Source organism: Chrysemys picta, chromosome 9 (genome assembly GCF_011386835.1).
Source record: "Chrysemys picta bellii isolate R12L10 chromosome 9, ASM1138683v2, whole genome shotgun sequence".
In the NCBI taxonomy this organism is placed as follows: domain Eukaryota; kingdom Metazoa; phylum Chordata; order Testudines; family Emydidae; genus Chrysemys; species Chrysemys picta.
Window position 1 is genome coordinate 95,547,908 of NC_088799.1, and position 18,910 is coordinate 95,566,817.

The following is an 18,910-nucleotide window of genomic DNA, read 5'->3' on the forward strand; positions in this document are numbered from 1 at the left end:
GTTCTCATGTTAAAACGTAAAGTGAGGCCGCGTGCAAAATATACATTTCATGTTTGGTGTTCAGATTCCAGGAAATAATCTACTACTGCCACAAATGAGTCTATATAAATGAGGAAGAGAATTAAATTTTTTAAAATGACCCCATTGAAATACCTGTAACATGACTCAACTGGTAACTTGCAGTTATCCGGGAATACTTATTATTTTTATTATAATAGCACCTAAGAGTCTCAAACAAGTTTGAAGCTTTCCAGTACCAGGAACGGTGCACATTCCGAGACAGTCCCTTCTTCAGAGAGCTTGCAACATTACTAGAGAAAACAGATAGGAGAGAGGGAACGTTAGAATTTCCGTTTTACTGATGGTGAACTGAAACACAAAGAGATTAAGTGATGTGCCCAAGCACACACTGGAAGTGTATGGCAAAGCCAAGTATTGAATGCATATTTCCTGAATCTCAGCCCAGTGTATTAACCACAATACTATTGTTCATCTGCATGACACACTTACTACTCAAATATTTGACCATGTAATTAGGCCAGGGGTCTATAATAAGGCCTCTGGGGAACTAGGAAGGTACACCTTAAGTACCTGCTGGAGGAAGAAAAGCCTCAAGTCAATCTCTGATGCTTATGGGCAATTCCAAGAGCAGCCCATGTGCTCTGTAGGCATATCGTATGCACTATTGCAACTAGAATAGCTCAAAGATATTTGTTTCAAGGTTGACATCTATTACAGAATATGTCATCCTTTTAACACAATTTAAATGAGAACTGGGATTTGAATATGCTTTGCATATTATCACAACTACGTGAAATACATTTTATGAAAGCTGATGTGTATTGAGGTGATGGATTTAATCAGCCCTCAGGGAAGTAATGTGTGATTTCCTCAGAATGTTTGAACTGGTGTATTATATACTGCAATATACTAGAGAAATGTTTAATTTCTGGGCTTGTGAACTTTTGCATTAGAGAACACACATTTGTGCTTGCTTATTTTCCTGGCCAGTATCATTCCATTTTTCATTGCCAACATATTTTTATGTGTCAATGGCAGTCATGTAAATATCTTTACAATAAAAATTCCTGATTCTGTGGCATTGTTTGTGCAGGAAACAAGGTGCTGTGGGTCCAATATCACTGTGCTGATTCTCGTTATCTGTGTTTCACTAATTGTGGTGTTGCAGGATTTTGTTTAATAATGGATTTAGTTAAGGGTAATTGATTTAATGGCTACTTGAATAAGACAGATTAAGAAAGTAGTGTGAGAGTAGTTAGTGGAAGCAAACAAAACAACAGGTGTCTCTTTAATCTGTTCTGTGTTTGCTGGGAAACGTGTTATGCTGTTCTTCAAATGAGTTGTCTTACCTTTTCAGGAATGCTGAATGTAGGGGCAGCTGTTTTTAGTGATGAATGCAGGGAGTAGTGCTTTTTAAGTACAGCTTGTCTGATCCTCAGCTGGTAAAAATCAGTGTAGCTCTGTTCCAAGCCCTCTCCTGTCCTGCTGTGCCTAAAAGGGAATTCACCCCAGGCTAGGACAAAGAGAATCCTCAGGTGCTCTTGTCCTCCAGATTTAAGCCTGCTTTGCTGCAAGGGGAGTGATGCAAACAGACTTACCGCACTGGAGAATGGGGTCTGTATTTTTATGCATATATACACAAGAGATCAAGGTACAATTTGCACATTCAGCATGAACTTTTTTGCATTTCCTGACTTTGAGAAATGAGCTGTGCAATTTTGCTGTTGTAAGGGCACATTTTTAAATATTTATTTCTTTATTTTTAAGATCTCTTTAAAGGATAAAAGAGACATGCAGAGTTCTATAATTACAAAGCACCAGTTTAAGATACATCTGAATTACATTAGTAAGCCAGAAAGATACACTCATTTCTTTAGCATACTGTCATTGGACAGCCAGCAATACCACCTTATCTTGATTAAGTTTTCTGCTTAAAACTGGTAAATATATATTTTATACTAACATATCTGAAAAGGAAATGACATCCAGAAAGAATGTGTTGCCACCTTTTATTTTTATTTTATTTAACTATGCAATTAACCTTTTAGATTTTTACTAGCTATCTTGCAGCCCTGGCTAATAAGTAAACCTGTTTTAGTCCTGTGTTATTCATTAACTCTAGAAATCTGTTCTGAAATTGCTCCTGTGCCAATGAAGTATGGATGTTACAATCTCTGTATGGATTATTTAGATACTGCTGCCTTGATAAATTTTGGAACTTAATTTGAAGTCAGAATACTTTAAATTTTCTAAACCATGTTATTCCTAAAGTTTCACAACATTTGGAGATTGTTTCCTTGTCATTTTGCATCCCTTACTCATGTGAGTAATGTTTCTAAAGTCAATGGTATGGCTTGTATGATTGGGTCCTGAGTTATCAGCACTTCTGTCCTCCCCCTTTTCCTATGAAGCTTTTGAGTCCTGTGACTCAAAATGAAATTTTATAATAGTGTTGTGTTGCATGGACCAGTTGGTCCAATCTACGTGAGAAAAATCAGATTAATTTATCCTCCCACCTGCTCACTTCCTGCAGATAGTAAAAGAGTTGGTCAAGGTGGAATATGAAGTGGTTTGCTGAGGTGTTCAATTTGTTAATAACCATTAATGGAATCTAATTGCTCAGGCCAATTAGAGGGATGGATAATTTGTAGTTCATTTATTACTTCCTCTTAGCCTGGTTCACATTGATTTAATCCATTTGCTTCATAATGGTTCTCATTTGAGCTCTAGGCAACAAGTGACCTTTTCCCCAAATTATTGGCTAAACCTACAAAGACATGTACAACATCTATGCAAATTCTGCACCCCTCCTCCTCACTATCTGCTACTTTTTTGTATACCAGAGTGAGTCTGGTATTTCCATTATCCTTGTTAACTTTCAGGAATAATTTAATGCTCCTGAAAGTAAGAATATAACAGCATGGTGTAATTAGAGGTGTTCCAGGCTTCCCTAACCAGTTCAGACAGTGCAGAAACGATGCAACTTACGCCATGTTATGCTACTGCTCCAACAAAGCCATGGGGACCTGGTTGTCCCCTAATTGGTTCTAATTTGCAGTGCAGAATGTCCTTTAAGTGTGTTCCCAAATTGGGCTGAAGCCTCGGATATGATTATCATTTCTGAGACCACTGGCCTGGTTGTAGTGTGGACAGCTCTTACAATGTAAGATTAGGATTTGTGAATAGACACATTTTTCCAGTTTGACCGAATCAAGATTTTAACCTATATTGCCAGAATATGAAAGGCTGGTGCAAGAACCTTCTAGGTGATATCAGTATTCACTTCTGTTTGCCAGTATTACATTCGAGTTTCTAGGTAGTAACCTCAAAGACAGTCCTCGTTGCTGCAGGGCATCATGCTAGTAGCTCGCTCAGAACGTCAATATGACCTCTACAGAAGAAAGTTGCTCTGATTAGGGGTGGCTGGAATTCCAGTGCATGAAAAATTTAGAGGTTTTGGAATTCATTTTTGTTCTAAGGCAGAACGAACCAAAACCTTTCAAAATTCTTCATGAAAAAAATGAGAGCGAGACACCCACCTCCCCCACCTGAAAAGCCACCAGCCTACTGGTTAGAGCACTTAGCTGGAATGTGGAAGACCCAGGTTCAAGTCTCCCACATCCCATGGTTGACAGGGGATGGATTTTTTGATGAATTGACCTGTTCTGTTCACTCCCTCTGACGCATCTGGCACTGGCCACAGTCAGAAGACAGGATACAGGGCTAGAGGGACCATTGGTCTGATCCAGTATGACTGTTCATATGTACTTATGTTCCCTGTTCTGAATCATGCAGAACGGGGACTTACTAAATATTAATTGGGCCAGATGAAAAACTAGGCAGAGCGGGGACTTTTGGTGACCCTGATATGTTTCCACAAAAAATTTTGGTTTTGATGAATTGGGATTTTTTGACAAAAACCAATTTGTCAAAAAATTCCTGACAGGCTTTAGCTGTGATAAACTTTTAAAAGTTATATATACTTCTCCACTCTATTTCATATTATCTACAGCAGTGCCTCAAAATATTTATATTGTATCTATAATGCCCTGAAGCTAGATGCTATTAGAATATTAATAATATATCCAGCCCTAAGCAATACACATTGAACATTTGCTGCACATTGCTTTTAGAAATGAAGTGATCCACTGTGCAATAAATATCTTAACAGGGATGAATTCTAGAAAGCCCACTAATAGTGCTAGCTAATGGTGGAACCCTCAATTTACTCTACATCTCATAATTATTGGTTCACAACTATATGGCCATACTTTAAACCAAATTCACCTTGACAGGATTGAATTTGGCCTGTTGTTTCAATTACTCTTACCAAAAGACCATGGCACGTATTGATTGTGACAACAAAATCACAAATACATTCTATTTTTGTTTTGTTGGGTATTTTAACACACATTTGAATAAGCTGTGGTCATGCCCTCTAGCAAATTAGGGAACCAGTGGTACCCTCTGGTAGAGTGATGTTCATTCATTTACCGTATTTTGGAATGGAATTCCAGAACTCTCCCAGCACCTTCATTTGATTTCACTTTCAATATAATTCAGCACTTGAGAATAGACTAACTACTTGTGAGCATAAAAACACTTTCTGCTCATTTCAGGCAGCCTTTCAAGTATCTCAAAACTGCTATCATATGCCCCCTTAATCTCCTTTTTTCCAAATTAAACATACCCAGTTACTTCTGCCTTTGCTCATATGGCTTGTGTTCCATTCCTTTGATCATCTTTGTCGCTCGCCTCTGGATCCTTTCCAGTTTCTCAACATCCTTTCTATACATCGGTGATCAAAACTGGACACGGTACTCCAGCTGAGACCTACCGAGCACTGAGTAGAGCAGTACTATCCGCTCCTATGACTTGCATGCTATGCCTCTATTAATGCAACTTGAAATTGCAATTGCTTTTTTTTGCAACAGCTTCACATTATTGACTCATGTTGAGGTTGCGATCCACCACAACTCCCAGATCCTTCTCAGCAGTGCTGCTGCCAAGCCAGTTTACCCCCATTCTGTATTTGTTCATTTGGTTTTCTTCCCTAAGTGTAGCACCTTACATTTCTCTGTTGAATTTCATTTTGTTGCCTAAAGCCCAGTTCTCCAATTTATCAATGTCCATCTGAATTTTAGCTCTATCCTCCAAAGTATTAGCAACCCCCCCCCCCCCCCCCCCTTACCTTATGCTACTTAGTCCCACTGTAATACTTCGGGGATTATACTTTCCCAGCAATTCCTGTATTGCAATATACCAGAAAATTATTGACATCTTGGAGTTTCATTTGTATGGAAGTAATACAAAACACAGTTAAACATTGGCAAACAATGAGATGAAAACAGAACAGTGGTTGTCACATCTGGTTCTTTTGGCTATTACAATTATAAATACGCTGCTCACTCTTAGTGAAATGTTATTCAAGCTCTGAACAGAACTGATTTTTCCGCTTTCCTGGCTTCATCTCTAGATGCTGAGATGCCTTCCTTTTCTCTTTCTTCAACCCCTAACTCAGCGATTACCCTCCTACTTAGTATGCTGCTTTAATCACTGAGGGCAATCCTGCTGAACTCAATGAGAATCTTTTCATTGGTTTTGGATTGGGCCAGCTTGCAATATTTTGCTACCTTTACTCCCATCCAATAGTACTTTATTCTGGGCGCTGAAGCCAATTGAAAGACTCCTGTTAATTTCAAAGAGCTTTGGATTAGGCTGTCTGAAATAAGGGCCAATGGAACCATCTATTGTAGTGTTTCCCAAACTTGGGACGCCGCTTGTTTGGGGAAAGCCCCTGGTGGGCCGGGCCGGTTTGTTTATCTGCCGCGTCCACAGGTCCGGCCGATTGCAGCTCTCACTGGCCGCGGTTCGCCGCTCCAGGCCAATGGGAGCTGCTGGAAGGGCGGCCAGCACATCCCTCAGCCCGTGCTGCTTCCTGCAGCCCCCATTGGCCTGGAGCAGCGAACCGCGGCCAATGGGAGCCGCGATCGGCCGAACCTGCAGATGCAGCAGGTAAACAAACCGGCACGGCCCGCCAGGGGCTTTCCTTATACAAGCGGCGTCCCAAGTTTGGGAAACACTGCTCTATTGGATTGATTCTCCACTGTCTTGCCCCATTTATGGTTATTCACCTCTATACAAAGTAGCTGTAAAATGCAACCAAATCAGGCTGGTTACTTTACAGCCACGTTTCAGAGACATAAATGACAGTGGCAGGTGCATAGCAGTAGAGTAGAGAATAAGGATCTTCACCTTTCACACTATTGGGAATTCTAAATGTTAAAATAAACAAGAAACATTGAAACTCAGTAGAAAAGAATTACTCAAACTTTACTCATGAACTAAATAGAAAGCTATGGTGACTGACGCCTGATTTAAGAGTCAAAGGGGTGAGATTTCACTTAATTATCATGCAAGCATACAGTTCTTCAGCAGAAGTAGAAAACCTCATAATGTTGAGTTGACTATCATGCTGAAGGCTTTCATTAACAGATGCCCATTGGAGACGGACTGGTTGCTGAGTGTTTTTGTTTAGTCTAAAAGAAAACATTTTACTTTAAAATATTACACTGTGTTTTGAACTTGAACTGCCACTTGCCGTCCTTTAAAATGTAATAGCAAAATTAATCTTTTCTGTGTGACAGGAAGAAATCACTTTGTATTAAAAATCCTAAATAATATGAATCTGAGTAACAGAATCTCAAATGAACCCTCCATTTATCTCTCTCTCTGTGTTGGTATAACTATACATTTTACTTTTGCATTGACATATCTCTCGAAATATATAAGCAATGGGTGCATTAGACATGGATAATTGACAATGGCCTGTTTGAATTTAACCATTATGTTTTTGCAATGTTGTGTATGCTCAGAATTGTTTAGTGAAATTTTGATTCACTTTAAGATAACTTGGCTTCAACAGACAAAAAGCCTATATAAAAATGTTTTTTTTTCCCCCATAATTCTTTCTGGTTGACAAATCTAGTATGAAACGTATGAAGTCATAATATTCATCTTACAGTAAATTAATTCATGATGCTGACTGCTGAGAACACAATGGCAGGCTCAAGTTTATTGGTTTTATAAATCAGTTTAAAAAGTTACTGTAGTAAAAGTGCTCCAAAGGAGCTTCTGTGTAAAACTCCAGTATGTAGTTAAAAAGATAATGCAGTCTACTGGGTTTTCTTTGATTTTGTTAGGTGTGATCTACTGCTATAAACCACAGACTAATGTTTTGCTTCATTTTATTTTATTATTATTTTGGTCATTTTATTTGTAGTCTAATGAGCATCCTCCTGTAGGTGAATTGCATTCAAATTGCAAACTTCCATCTGGTCTCATTACTTTAGAGATTACCTGCTTTATGGGTTGTTTAGAGTTGAACATCCTTCATGTTGTCACTGTAATATAATTTTTGGGGGGGGAGAGTACCAGTATGAATCACTAATACTTCATTTTAGTGCAACTAAAAAGTGTTAGATAATTATCAATCTGCCTCTTTGTTTAGCAGACAGTGGCTGCATCTATATAACAGACGTTGTAACCATGATTTACCATCAGTGTTAGCAATGAGGAGAGCTCTAGGGTATGTTAGCCTTAGGCATTTTTACCGTCGTGTCAGCGAACGCTATCCTGGAAAGGTAAAATAAGTTAAAACACTTGAATCCCGTAGCTATCACCATTGCTAGCCATGGTTGTGAATGATGGCTATAAAGGTTGCCAGGGGACATGAGGAAAATGGAGCATATTGTTAGGTGTTTTTTAATCTGTATATAAACTACAAACTTTCACTAGGATATGACGGTCACTAATGGGATTTAACTTCTACTGACTGCTTTAAAAATACAAAGCAAACTATTATTGGGACCTTCCAACAATTGATCCCAACCCATCTATAATGATTTACCCTCTTGAGTCCACCTTATAGCTATCACCTGAGAACTCTATTCCTGATGGGCAGTGAATGAGCTTTTATAAATGTAAAGCTGGCTACTGGAGCTTGGCTAATAGAATGGATCTGTCTCAAAGGCTGTGTCTATGCTATGAGGTGTGATTCTCAGGCTCACGAGCACATACTCATGCTACCTCTCATCGAGCTAATGAGTATAAATAGCAGGGTCGCTACGGTAGAATGGGTGGTGGCAGCAAAGGCTTGGCTAAGCCATTCCCCCCACTGGTTTCAGGCTGGTTTGTACTCTGCGTGGCACAGCCATGCTGCTGTTACCCATGCTACTGCAGCTATATGGCTGTTCATACTCTCACTAGCTCAGTGAAAGCTAGTGCGAGTGTGTGTACATGAGCAGCGGAATTGCACCCCGTAGCTCGAAGTGTCGACAAAGCCAATGTGGCTGTCTGGATTTACGTTCTACAAGACACCAGAATACCTTAGTCAGTAAAAGGTCTCTGTTAAAGGGGGCATACTGAAAAAAATAGCTGTTTTCAAAGTACAGCTTTGAAAGCACATTGTGATGAATTGGCTGGTTATGTTACCCTGGAATTTGACGTTCCCGTGTGTCCTCCAGAACTTGACATTACTGCAGTCAGCCATTTTGTATGTTCAACCACTGCCAGCCGAAAACCAAATTCTACATAGCGAAGAATAATCTTAGGCAATTGTGAGGTGACGTTAGACAGCTGCATACTTGCAGTTTGCTAATCGGAAAGAGAGGATGGGATAGAAAGTTATGGAAGAGAGCGAGTGAATAGTTACCTTGATTTTAGGTGCTCTGATATATTATTGTTTATAGCTAGAAATACTAAAAAATATGTTTTGAGAGTTTGTTGAAATTAGGGGAATTGGTGACCGCATTTTGCTGACCCACTAGGAGTTACTATAAGTTATGTGCTTTGTTAAAAGATTAGGTAAAAGTAAATACCTCTGAGCAGTCAGAGGGAGCTTTTCTTAGGGCAAGGAGCTGACATTTAAACTCCCCATCAGCTGGATGGAAAGAGGGCCCCTGGAAGCCTGGCTGGTGGTCACTTGAAACCATCTCAGACTGTGGGCAACTATATCTGGGGTGTCCTAAGCCTGTTGTTGTGTGTGCTTAATATCTAATAAATAGTAGTTTTAGATCAAAGCACACTTGCTTATATCAATCATTTGTCAGAGGGAATTGCTGTGTTTCCAGTGATTTATTCCTGACACCGCTTGGAGAGAAACAGTTAAGTTACCACTGTTTTGGGTTCTGAAAACCCCGGGTAACAGTTACATCTGTTTACTACTGCCCTGTACTGGACAGAATCAGAACAGTTTGATAGATGCTATCTAGCTTGATAATATGGTGAAGATTCTCCTTCATTGCAAGTAATGGTGGTTTATGATTTTAGAGTAGAAAGATGAGAGTTCCTGTCCTGCTTTTGTTGTGAAGTTCCAAGTGGCTGCAATGTGCAGCAGGGACTAAACAATGAAGATCTCAAGCATGCGTTTGGGGTGTATCAGGAGAGGAGCTGGGGCAGAGCAGGTGGAGCTTTGTTTTTGCAAATCCATTGGTGGTTCTCTTCCATGAAAAGTACAGGGGCAGAGAAAGATAATGGAGTGGAGAAGCCAGTCTTGCTACCGCGTTCTAATTTCTGCACAAGGCTATCGGGATATGCCAGAAGAGACTGAGAAACAGCACTCGTTGTCAAAGTAGTTGTGTCTGTTTTACAACCACAGTAACTGAACAGTTAGCCCGCAGGGGCAGGAAGTCATTCATTCAACATGGCACAGCTCCGGAAGTGGTATCTGAACCAATGAGATTTGTTCTAAGCTTCTTTCTATGATAGTTCTACTGTCTTGGGAGTTCGTCCAAGTGCCTCTCCATACCTACAGGGGGTGAATAGTATAATATTGACTTTGCCCGAGGGTATCTCCAATTTTTGGAGGGATCCAAGCCTTTTCCAAAGCCGGTACTCTCATTTCTAATATGAAACATCTGTACAGGTGCTATGTGGGTGTTCCCTTCACTTCGTACTGCCTATCGATCTCTTATGCACCTTACATGTTTCCCTGACTCTGTGTGTGAGAAAGTATTTATTTTTTTGGGGGGGGGGGGGAAGAGGGTATTTACATCACATCCTAGTAACACCATTAGTAAACTACAGTCCTCCAAATTTTTATTTCAATTATAATTAGATACATGGGAAAGCAAATTTTGGGCAGAATAGATTTTAGGCTAATATTTTTAAAGCTGCATAAGGCATTTGAATGGGAGCCAGGCAGCCAAACACCCTAGATACCTTTGAAAAGCTTGGTCCAAAAGTGCCCTTCTGTGTGGACACAGCTTGTGCTTTGGTTTTTAAAACTGAGGTTTCCATTATGCAAATATACTGTATGGAAATAGCCAATCTGTCTTTCTGTCTGCGCTGTGTATTTTTACTAAGCCTCCACTTCGCTGACTTCTCTCCCTCAACAAATATAGCACAGTACTTACAATAACAACTGCCAGACCGAGACTAGTAGATGGTTGATAAAGTGCTCAGTGGAGTATTCTGTCCATCCAGCCGTCCAGCCAAATCTGATAAATTGCAGCAGACTAACATAGTCACAGGAGTAACATAAGGAGGGCGTGAAATAACTTTCACAAGGTTTTCAGAGTATCCATTTTTCTAAAAAAACCTGTATTTGCTGCCATCCTACAGGTGTTTAAGACAGCATGGTGGGAAATTGGACATTAATAAGTGGAGAATGAGGAGCAGGTAAATGATGTTTTTTAAAACTGAGGAAAGGTTTGTTCATTCAAATAAAAGATCCAGAGAAGAGCATAAAAATTGCCCCGCAATAGCCTGTGTAATTTTAGTCACTAGTGGCAAGGTGAAGATTCGAATTCCAGTGTTACTAAATAGCAAAAATATAATCCCGACAAAGCTCTCTTAACAGCAGAGTAGTTGTAACTCCTGCTAAGCCAATGCACACAAAAAAGTACAGTGAAGAGTTGCAAGCACAGGCCTGATACTCCCTGAGCCCAAGGGTTGCTCAAGGCTAGCTTTGCTACTGGTGTTTGCTGTTCTGATTCTGTTCCTGAACCCGTTTAAATGGGTAACAAAATGCCCCTTGATTTCAGGAGTTCATGTCTCCAGGTGTTCCCTGGGGTGATGTGCCTACATCCCACATTCTGTGGTCGTCTTAGTGTAGGTCAGAGTCTCCATGAAATTAGATGCCAAAATATGGATTTTGGTTCCCACTGTTAGCCATTCAGGCTGCACAATTTTAGCCTAGTAAATATGCTAAACGTTAAGTTAATTGTTAGTGGATTAAGGAATCTCATTTTATATTGCGAAGATGTTTCCATCTTTTAGACTTGTATCTTTTCTTTTTTTTTAATCCTTCAAACATCTAATTTACTTCACATTCTCAACATCTTGACAGTTCTTTTGTCCCTCTCTCCTTCCACATCAGATTCAGGTGGTGGAATTTATTATTCTCCCCTCTTTTGTTTTGTTTTTGCATGGCAGGTGTCATTTTATTCCCCTTTGTTGTTTTCTCCACTCAAAGTTACTGCATCAGCCTGTTTCCACCATCAAGGGTCATTATGTAGTCAATCTTGGTACTTAACAGTTTACCCCAGAACCTGTACTTACAGCAGTAAGCCCCTTAAGAACGATTTCATTATGCTGTTAAATCTACCCAGTTATAGGTCACAGACCATCCCTGGGTCTTTCTCCTAGTGAGGTTTTCCTCTTTTTATATCATTGACATGATTCACTGATTTCTTTGCAGTTTTCTCTCACTTCCACTCCAGAATCGTCTTGCTCCGTGTATTGTATATAGTCAATCTCATAAGCATCGCTTGGATTAAATGAATGAACTTACCTCTGTTCCATAGTAAGTGATTCTCCTCTCACTTACACAGTCTTTCCCTGGTATATCTCTGCTGCCTTTGGTGCAGTTCTTCCTGATTTGCACAGGTCTGACGGAGAGCAGGAGTAGGTCCCGAGGTTCTGTATTTAAATATCTCACTACATCGCTCTTTCAGATATAGTGGAGAAAGTTGCTGCTCTGAGCTGAACAGTGATGCATTTCCCCCGAGTAAGTGTCTGGAACTCTTCTTTTCCTTTGCAGGAGCTAAGTGGAATCCTCACTTGGACTCCATGGGGCTGGCTCTCAGAGGTGCTGTGTGCCAGGCTGTAACCCTAAGTGGAGGTGGCTATTTTTGTATTACTGTAATGCATGTCCCACTGTGCAAAGCACTGTACAAATACATAGTAAGAAACAGCCTCTGGCCTGAACAACTTATTCAGAATAGGCAAGACAGACAAAGAGTTGGGAGTAGAATGCAGCTGTCCTGACTCCTAGTCCAGTGCCCTACTCACTAGTTCATGCTGTCTTCTGGATGATGTGAATGGGATGTGTGATGGGTTGGACCCGTGCTACCTGATGTTCTGGGGTCCCACTGAGCATATCCTGTCCCACCAGCCTGGGTCCTCCCCCATGCTGCTGTATCAGTCTCTCAAGCCCCCTTCCAGTACACACACAGGGACACACCCAACTGTAGAATCACACAGAGTCTGCAATCAGCTCTCTGTGGGAGGACTCAGCTCCAGGGGATTGCCCAGCACTCCTATGCACACACCCTCTGGAGTGTAAACCCAAAGTTATATTGTCTTGCGCTGTATAGAAATCTATATAGCATAAGCTCAGGAAAAACACCCCCGTGCTCAATGTGGAGGAAGATATTCACAGCTCTTCCGCCCCCCCCCACCCAGTTATCAATTGCACAAACTGAGTTTTAGAAAATAAAACAAGTTTATTAACTACAAAGAATAAATTTTAAGTGATTTTAAGAGATAGCAAACAGAACAAAGCAGATTACTGAGCAAAATAAACAAACACACACCCTAAGCTTAATTCATTAAAGAAACTGGTTATGAGTAGTAATTTCTCACCCTAAATGTTGTTTTAGGCAGGTTGCAGAGTTTCTGCAGCTCAGAGTTCCAGGTATTTCCCTTCACAGGTGCGGATTCAATGAAGAACTGACAACCAGGATTAACTCACTCTCTGGCCTTGAATAGTATTTACATATGGCAGGAATATTTTGTTTCCCTGTTTGATTTCCCCTCCGCCTTCCCCCCGCCCCCTTTCAGTGGAAAAGTACCAGCAGTGTCCAAGTTGGTATTTTGTACCAGGAGACATCATCACATGACCTTGCAGTGTTAAAGCAACCTTGGGACAAGGCTTATTTGTAACATCCACAGGAAGGAACTCCAGGAAGATGGGAAATCAGCATCTTCAAAGACCCAATGTCTTTCCTAATGGCCAATCCAGGCTGATTGCATAATTGTTATAGTCAATATTCCTAACTTCAGATAGAGAAATGATACATGCATACAAATTGGATAATTACATTCAGTAAATTATAAACCTTTCTAATGATACTTCACATGACCCATCTTGCATAAAACATATCTTAATTATGCCATATTCATATCCATATTCATGATTCAGATGCTAATTTGGATTTTATCCGTTGGCCAAGTGCCATTGGCATCCACATTCAGAGCCTGCTTCTGAGCTGAAATGCTGGAAACCCCGCAAGAACTTTTGTTGTAGGATTCTTCCATACCACATCCTTAGCAGCCTCCCGCCCCCGGCGATCTCCACTTACCATCAGGCTCAAGGCTTCTGTTGCCCCACTGAGCTCATCAAGGGAAACTGACTCACTGTGCCCCACTACTGCATTGTGAAAGGGATGCCAGGTTAGGCTGCCCTCCCCCTAACCAATGGGGATCTCCTTATGCTGGTAGCAGGCCCATTTTTCCTCTCCACGCAAACTCACAAAGAGCAGCGGGGAGTAGCGTGTTCTGTTCCCAATGCTATGATGTGCCGTGAAAATACAAGTTCCAGAAGCCCTTGTGCGGTTGCTAGAGAACAAGTGCTGGAGTAGTGGAATGTTCTTTGCTTAGTTTGGCCCCAATTCTGGAAAGCACTCAACCCTGGTCTTAACTCCCTCTTTGTTCAGGGCACCATGTAAGCACATCCTTTGCACCATTCCCGATGCTGTTGTGAATCAGGGCCACTGGGATTGGGTATGTACCTGCAGCACCATCATAATAAACCGCATTGTGCCTTAAAAACGTACAAGTCCCCGAGAGGGTCACATTGTGCTTTATTGCACTTATTGCCTAGGAATATTTTGTGTAGCTCTGCATGCTGTGGGAGGCTCAGGCAGAAAATCTGCTGTAATATGTGAGAAAAATATTTTTGTATTAGTTTGTTTCACACCATCATCTATGGCAGAGAGAGATCCTGGTGAGACAACAGACTCCCTTGGAGCAGAGATAAATCTCTAATTCCAGAGCAGCAACACACAGGGCGGTAATGCAATGGACTAGCAATTCCTTGGAGTGCCAAGAGGCAGATGTGTAGTTGCATGCTGGGAGTCAACGTCTTCATCAGGAGTCCAGGTTAATAAAACGAGCAATGAATAACCCCATGATTTTATCTGTCCCAGGCTCCTTAAATCAATTGCAAGGAAATCCAGCATTTTGTGAAAGGGCAGATGACTCAGAATTATATGAGAGAAATAGTGTATATGGGAATACTGACCTTATATAAACTTTGCTTAGTTTTATTTCTTGAGGAAATTTTCATCTTGAGAGGTATTTAAGTAACTATCTCTGGAATCTTCCTCTTGATAGAGAAAAAACTGTTTGACTTATACCCCAGCACTATAATAGAAATTGTCCTGTTTGCAAGACAAATGATGACATCTCTCATAAGATGTCTAAATCTATTTTTAATTTGCTGATGGATGAATGTTGAGTGGCTGGTTGTTACTAAGGTCTTTTTATATGATTTACTTCTATATGATTTATGGACCGGTTACTTTTATATGGCTTATGGACCAAACTTTCTGTAAACTGGTGACGTAATGTCATCTCAAGACCTTTTCAACTGCATAAGACTGTGCCAGCTTCCTCAAAAGTGGTCTCATGTTCTGTATTTTTTGATGGGTCGCAAGCATACAGTTTCTGTGGTATGAAAACACTGAATATTTTTTAAGTTGCTGGCTTAGCAGAACTTTCCCCAGAATTGGCCTTAGCTAAAGATGAACTTGTGGGGACCAAGTTGCATGGCTCCAAGCTAAGGCTGGCACTTGATTTGTTTGAAGGCCTTGGAAGGTTGCAAGGTGGAGTGGGCAAGGCTTGCAAACCATAAGACTCAAGGCGAGACTGAGAAGCCTCCCCTTTCAGGTCAAACAAGCTACCAGAGGGAAAACAGATGTTCCAGAATCCCCAACACTGTCTGCTGTGGGGACAGGAATTCAAGACCTCACAAATAGGCTACACCAGTCTCTCCCTGCATTTGGAAGAGGTCCATTAGTGGGAAGTCCTCTGCCAGCAGAACACCACCCACTGGCTTTTTGACGGCAGTTTCAGCCCATATTCCACGAGAGTCCAGAAGACTGCAAGAGTGCAGAGTTCGTGAACACCCTGTTATCTCAAGTACCTTATTTTTTCTTTTTCTGTTTTTGTCTTTTGTGCTTATTAGCTGGGAGGCAACCCAGTCTTTTCATATTCTTTAATTTTAGTGTGTGAAAGTGTGGTCGTCTGCTTGCATGAGTGCCTGTAAAGTCCCCAGGGGAAACGCACGAGAAAGAAAGCTCACTAGGTTTAAGCAGCCCTAAATAGAGTCTCATAAAGATACTCAGTAAAGCATGTACCATATTCTGTGATTAAAAGACCTAGTCTTGTAAATTGTGGTACATTAGAGTTCTGCTTATCAGAGTGTTCTGTTGAAGTCTGTTATATGATGTCCGTTGGAAGGAGGTGGAAGGAAATGGTTAGCCACCACATAAGAATATTCATCTAAGGAGGAAGTTTCATACTTGGCTCTTCTTCTTTCGTATGGCTTGGTAGCAACAACCACAAATTTAGATCTATGTTTGATAGCCAGCGCATTGACGCAGCAGTGACCTGCTGAATGTCCTTCAGGCCGCCGGCAAAAGAACGAAGGGGACATTCAGATATGATGTGCTCTGTCGTTTGTGCCTGGTGACCATAGGTGTGTGCTTCATTTTCCATTTAAAGAGGATTTGTCCACATCTCCCATGAGCTGTCCTGATGCGATTCAATCTGCCCCAGTCTTTCCGACATAAATCAAAACCCGATGGTTCCTCAACAGGATCAACGACGAGCTGTTTGTTTTGAGCGGTCAAAGTGCTCCATGTGGCTCTTCATTGAGCCTGAGCATCAAAATTGGGTGTAAGGATCTTGATACGGTTCCAAAGACTTTAATTTTAATCTTGTCTTTAGCAGGTTCTGCAGGTCATGGTGCAGCGGGATCCTCGTATTTGCAATGACATGATTAAGAAAGTGAAATGTCTGAGCTACTCTTCTAATCTGTGGAGGCTGGATGTGTGACTCAGTACTTGGCTCTGAGGTTGTGGTTTAGACATTAGATAATCCATTTTGGATTCAGTATCAAAATATTTAACCAGCTGCAAATTAGTAGATTTGATTGACTTTTTAGTGAAATTCTTTAGTTGTTGATTATAACCCAGTGGCCAGCCACCTCCTTCACTCCTTGGATCCCTTCATAGAAACTATAAAGTTCGAACATATCTATTGTATGAATTTGATGATTTAATTCTCTTCCCATATGGAGACTAACTTGTTGATTTGATTTATATTGTTTTATTCTTAGTTTAGCGTAATATAAACATCTGTAGTTTAGCTGGGGTGGTGATTTTCTGATTTTATTTTTGTTTAATAAATTTGTAATAAAATGTGTAAAACTGATACTGAGTCACTTTTCTTCTTCCAACAAGTAATGTGGGTCCAGATGCATTGAGGACCTATGTAGATATCAGATAGTCAAGCAAAAATCCTGAGCAGATCCCCTTCATTAGCCTTTGGTTCTCCCAGTTACAACCCTGGGAAAAGATAGTGTTGCTACCTTTGTACATTTACCTGTGACATATTGTGTTTGCTTTTCACTCTTAATACTAGTAGTTATGCAGCTGGTGGAAAGATGCCAGGTGCTTATAGTGTAAGAATTACCCCAGTGAATGTTTTGTGTGGGAATGTGATTATGTAATTAAAGTTGAGATGTGTTTACTAGCACCTAATGTTCTATAAGTGCACTTGTTTTACCAAACATTGGGAATGTAGAATCCCCTAAACACACATGCTACAGCTTATTTCTACATTATTTGCAGAGGAAAAGCCCTACTGCTATGTGTGTGTGTGGTTGATGGCATCCTTCCGTGTCACAATGAAGGAAAAAGAAAACATTGCAATATCGCCAAATCTTATAATTTCTGAGCAGCCCTTTTGTACCTCAGGTAACCTGAGCTAGCTTCAGGTAGTGTAATCCCAATGATTTATATGGAAAAAGTCATTGATGCTGATATGAGGAATAAGAATCACAGGTTGTCTAATTGGAAAGTAACACTAACAAACTTCTACAAAGCAGTAAAGCCTTTTATCCACTTAAAGACAGAGCAACATTATGCTAATGAGTGATAATCAGATGAAGAGAAGTCCTTTGATCATGCAGTTTTTAAGTTTCCAGATGGCTTTACTGAGACCAATGGATATAACAAGCATTTTTCTGCATTACTCTCCTGAGTACGTAAGTACACGTGTTTAGGATTGTTTTAAGCCCTTTCTTCTTTGCAGTCTCTCCCTTTCATTTCCAAGATCACCAACTCTATCCCCAAAACTTGGAACAGATTCTTTGGAAGTTCACCAGGGCTTAAAAAGCATTTGTGTGAACCTGGGCTGACTAATGACTGCATCAAAAATCACGGAGAAGTTATGCCTTTTGCAAGATTTCCACTTAAAAACAGGTGAAATGTGATGGGCTTGGGGTTATAAGTAGCTCAGTGTAAAACTGAGAGGGTGTGCATCCATAGAAATCAAAACCAAAGGAAAGGTCTGAAGGAATTCCCAGCAGTGTTTGTTTACACAGCTCTGATTCCAAGGCTGGTCTCCAGGTGTCTGCCTATTTATTTATTCTGTGCTTGTCACCGTTATAGTTGAGCATCATACAGAAACTGAAACAAGCAATCTCCAATCTCAAGGAAGAGAGGGATATTGTACATTTAATTGTGGGGTTGGTCTTTTAAGTGGGAGGGGTTTGAGTAGCTGAGACATTTATTTAATAGTTGAACTGTTACCAAAAGGTGTGGGTCTCTTGTTTTGGTTTTTGAAGATCGGAGGTCAGATTCACAGTGCTCTGCGCAGCACAAATGAAGAAAATCAGAGTAAAGGGGGCTTTTAGTCAGCTTTCCACTCCCCTGAACTTGGGGATTCTGGCGGAGTCGGTTTAACCCAGTGGTGGAATGTAAACTTAAGGGCTGTTCTTTCTTCTGCTGGCTACAGTGGTCTCCAAGGAGCCATTGCACCAGATGAAAACCTGAGGAGTATAAAGTTTCTCTGGCCATGCTCTTTTTCCCTTGGCCACTCCCCCCACAATTTATCACCTTTGCCCAGGTCTACAATGGGAGTTGTATAGAGTGAATGGCCCTGGTAGCTGGATCCACTAGCTTTTCCGTTTCAGGATATGGTCATAATGTTGTGGCAATTTATAGGGGGCTTTGGATGGAGAAAAGATAGTCTCTAACTTTTCTTTTTGTGAACTGTTGGCTTCAATTTCTTTATTTCTGTTCTCTAGTAACCAAAAGAATATTTGTTTTTATATGTATTCATGGATTTTTCCACAGCATCTCTTTCTTGGGAAGACTGGTAATTTTATTGCATAGTGATATTTACAGGCATACCCTCCCAACATTGTACTTTGGAAGTTTGGTATAAGGTCCAGAAAAAGAATTGAGAGATCCTAACAGAGCCCAATTTTAAATGATCGTTCGTGTATTCCATCACTTTCATATAAAATTTAAATTATGTAATGAAAAAGATAATGCCCTATTTGGAACAGGAAAGAAGATGGCCCAATTTTTCT

The 18,910-nt window shown here is 40.6% G+C and overlaps 1 long non-coding RNA gene across 1 annotated transcript in view; it reads left to right on the top strand.

Annotated features, from left to right (window-relative positions):
- Positions 1–1,479: 1,479 nt before the first annotated feature.
- LOC135973603 (uncharacterized) overlaps positions 1,480–18,910 on the top strand; it is a 183,294-nt gene continuing 165,863 nt past the window's right edge. Inside the window, exon 1 of the long non-coding RNA XR_010590512.1 lies at positions 1,480–1,672. This is a non-coding gene — a long non-coding RNA (uncharacterized LOC135973603). The remainder of the gene's footprint in view (positions 1,673–18,910) is intronic.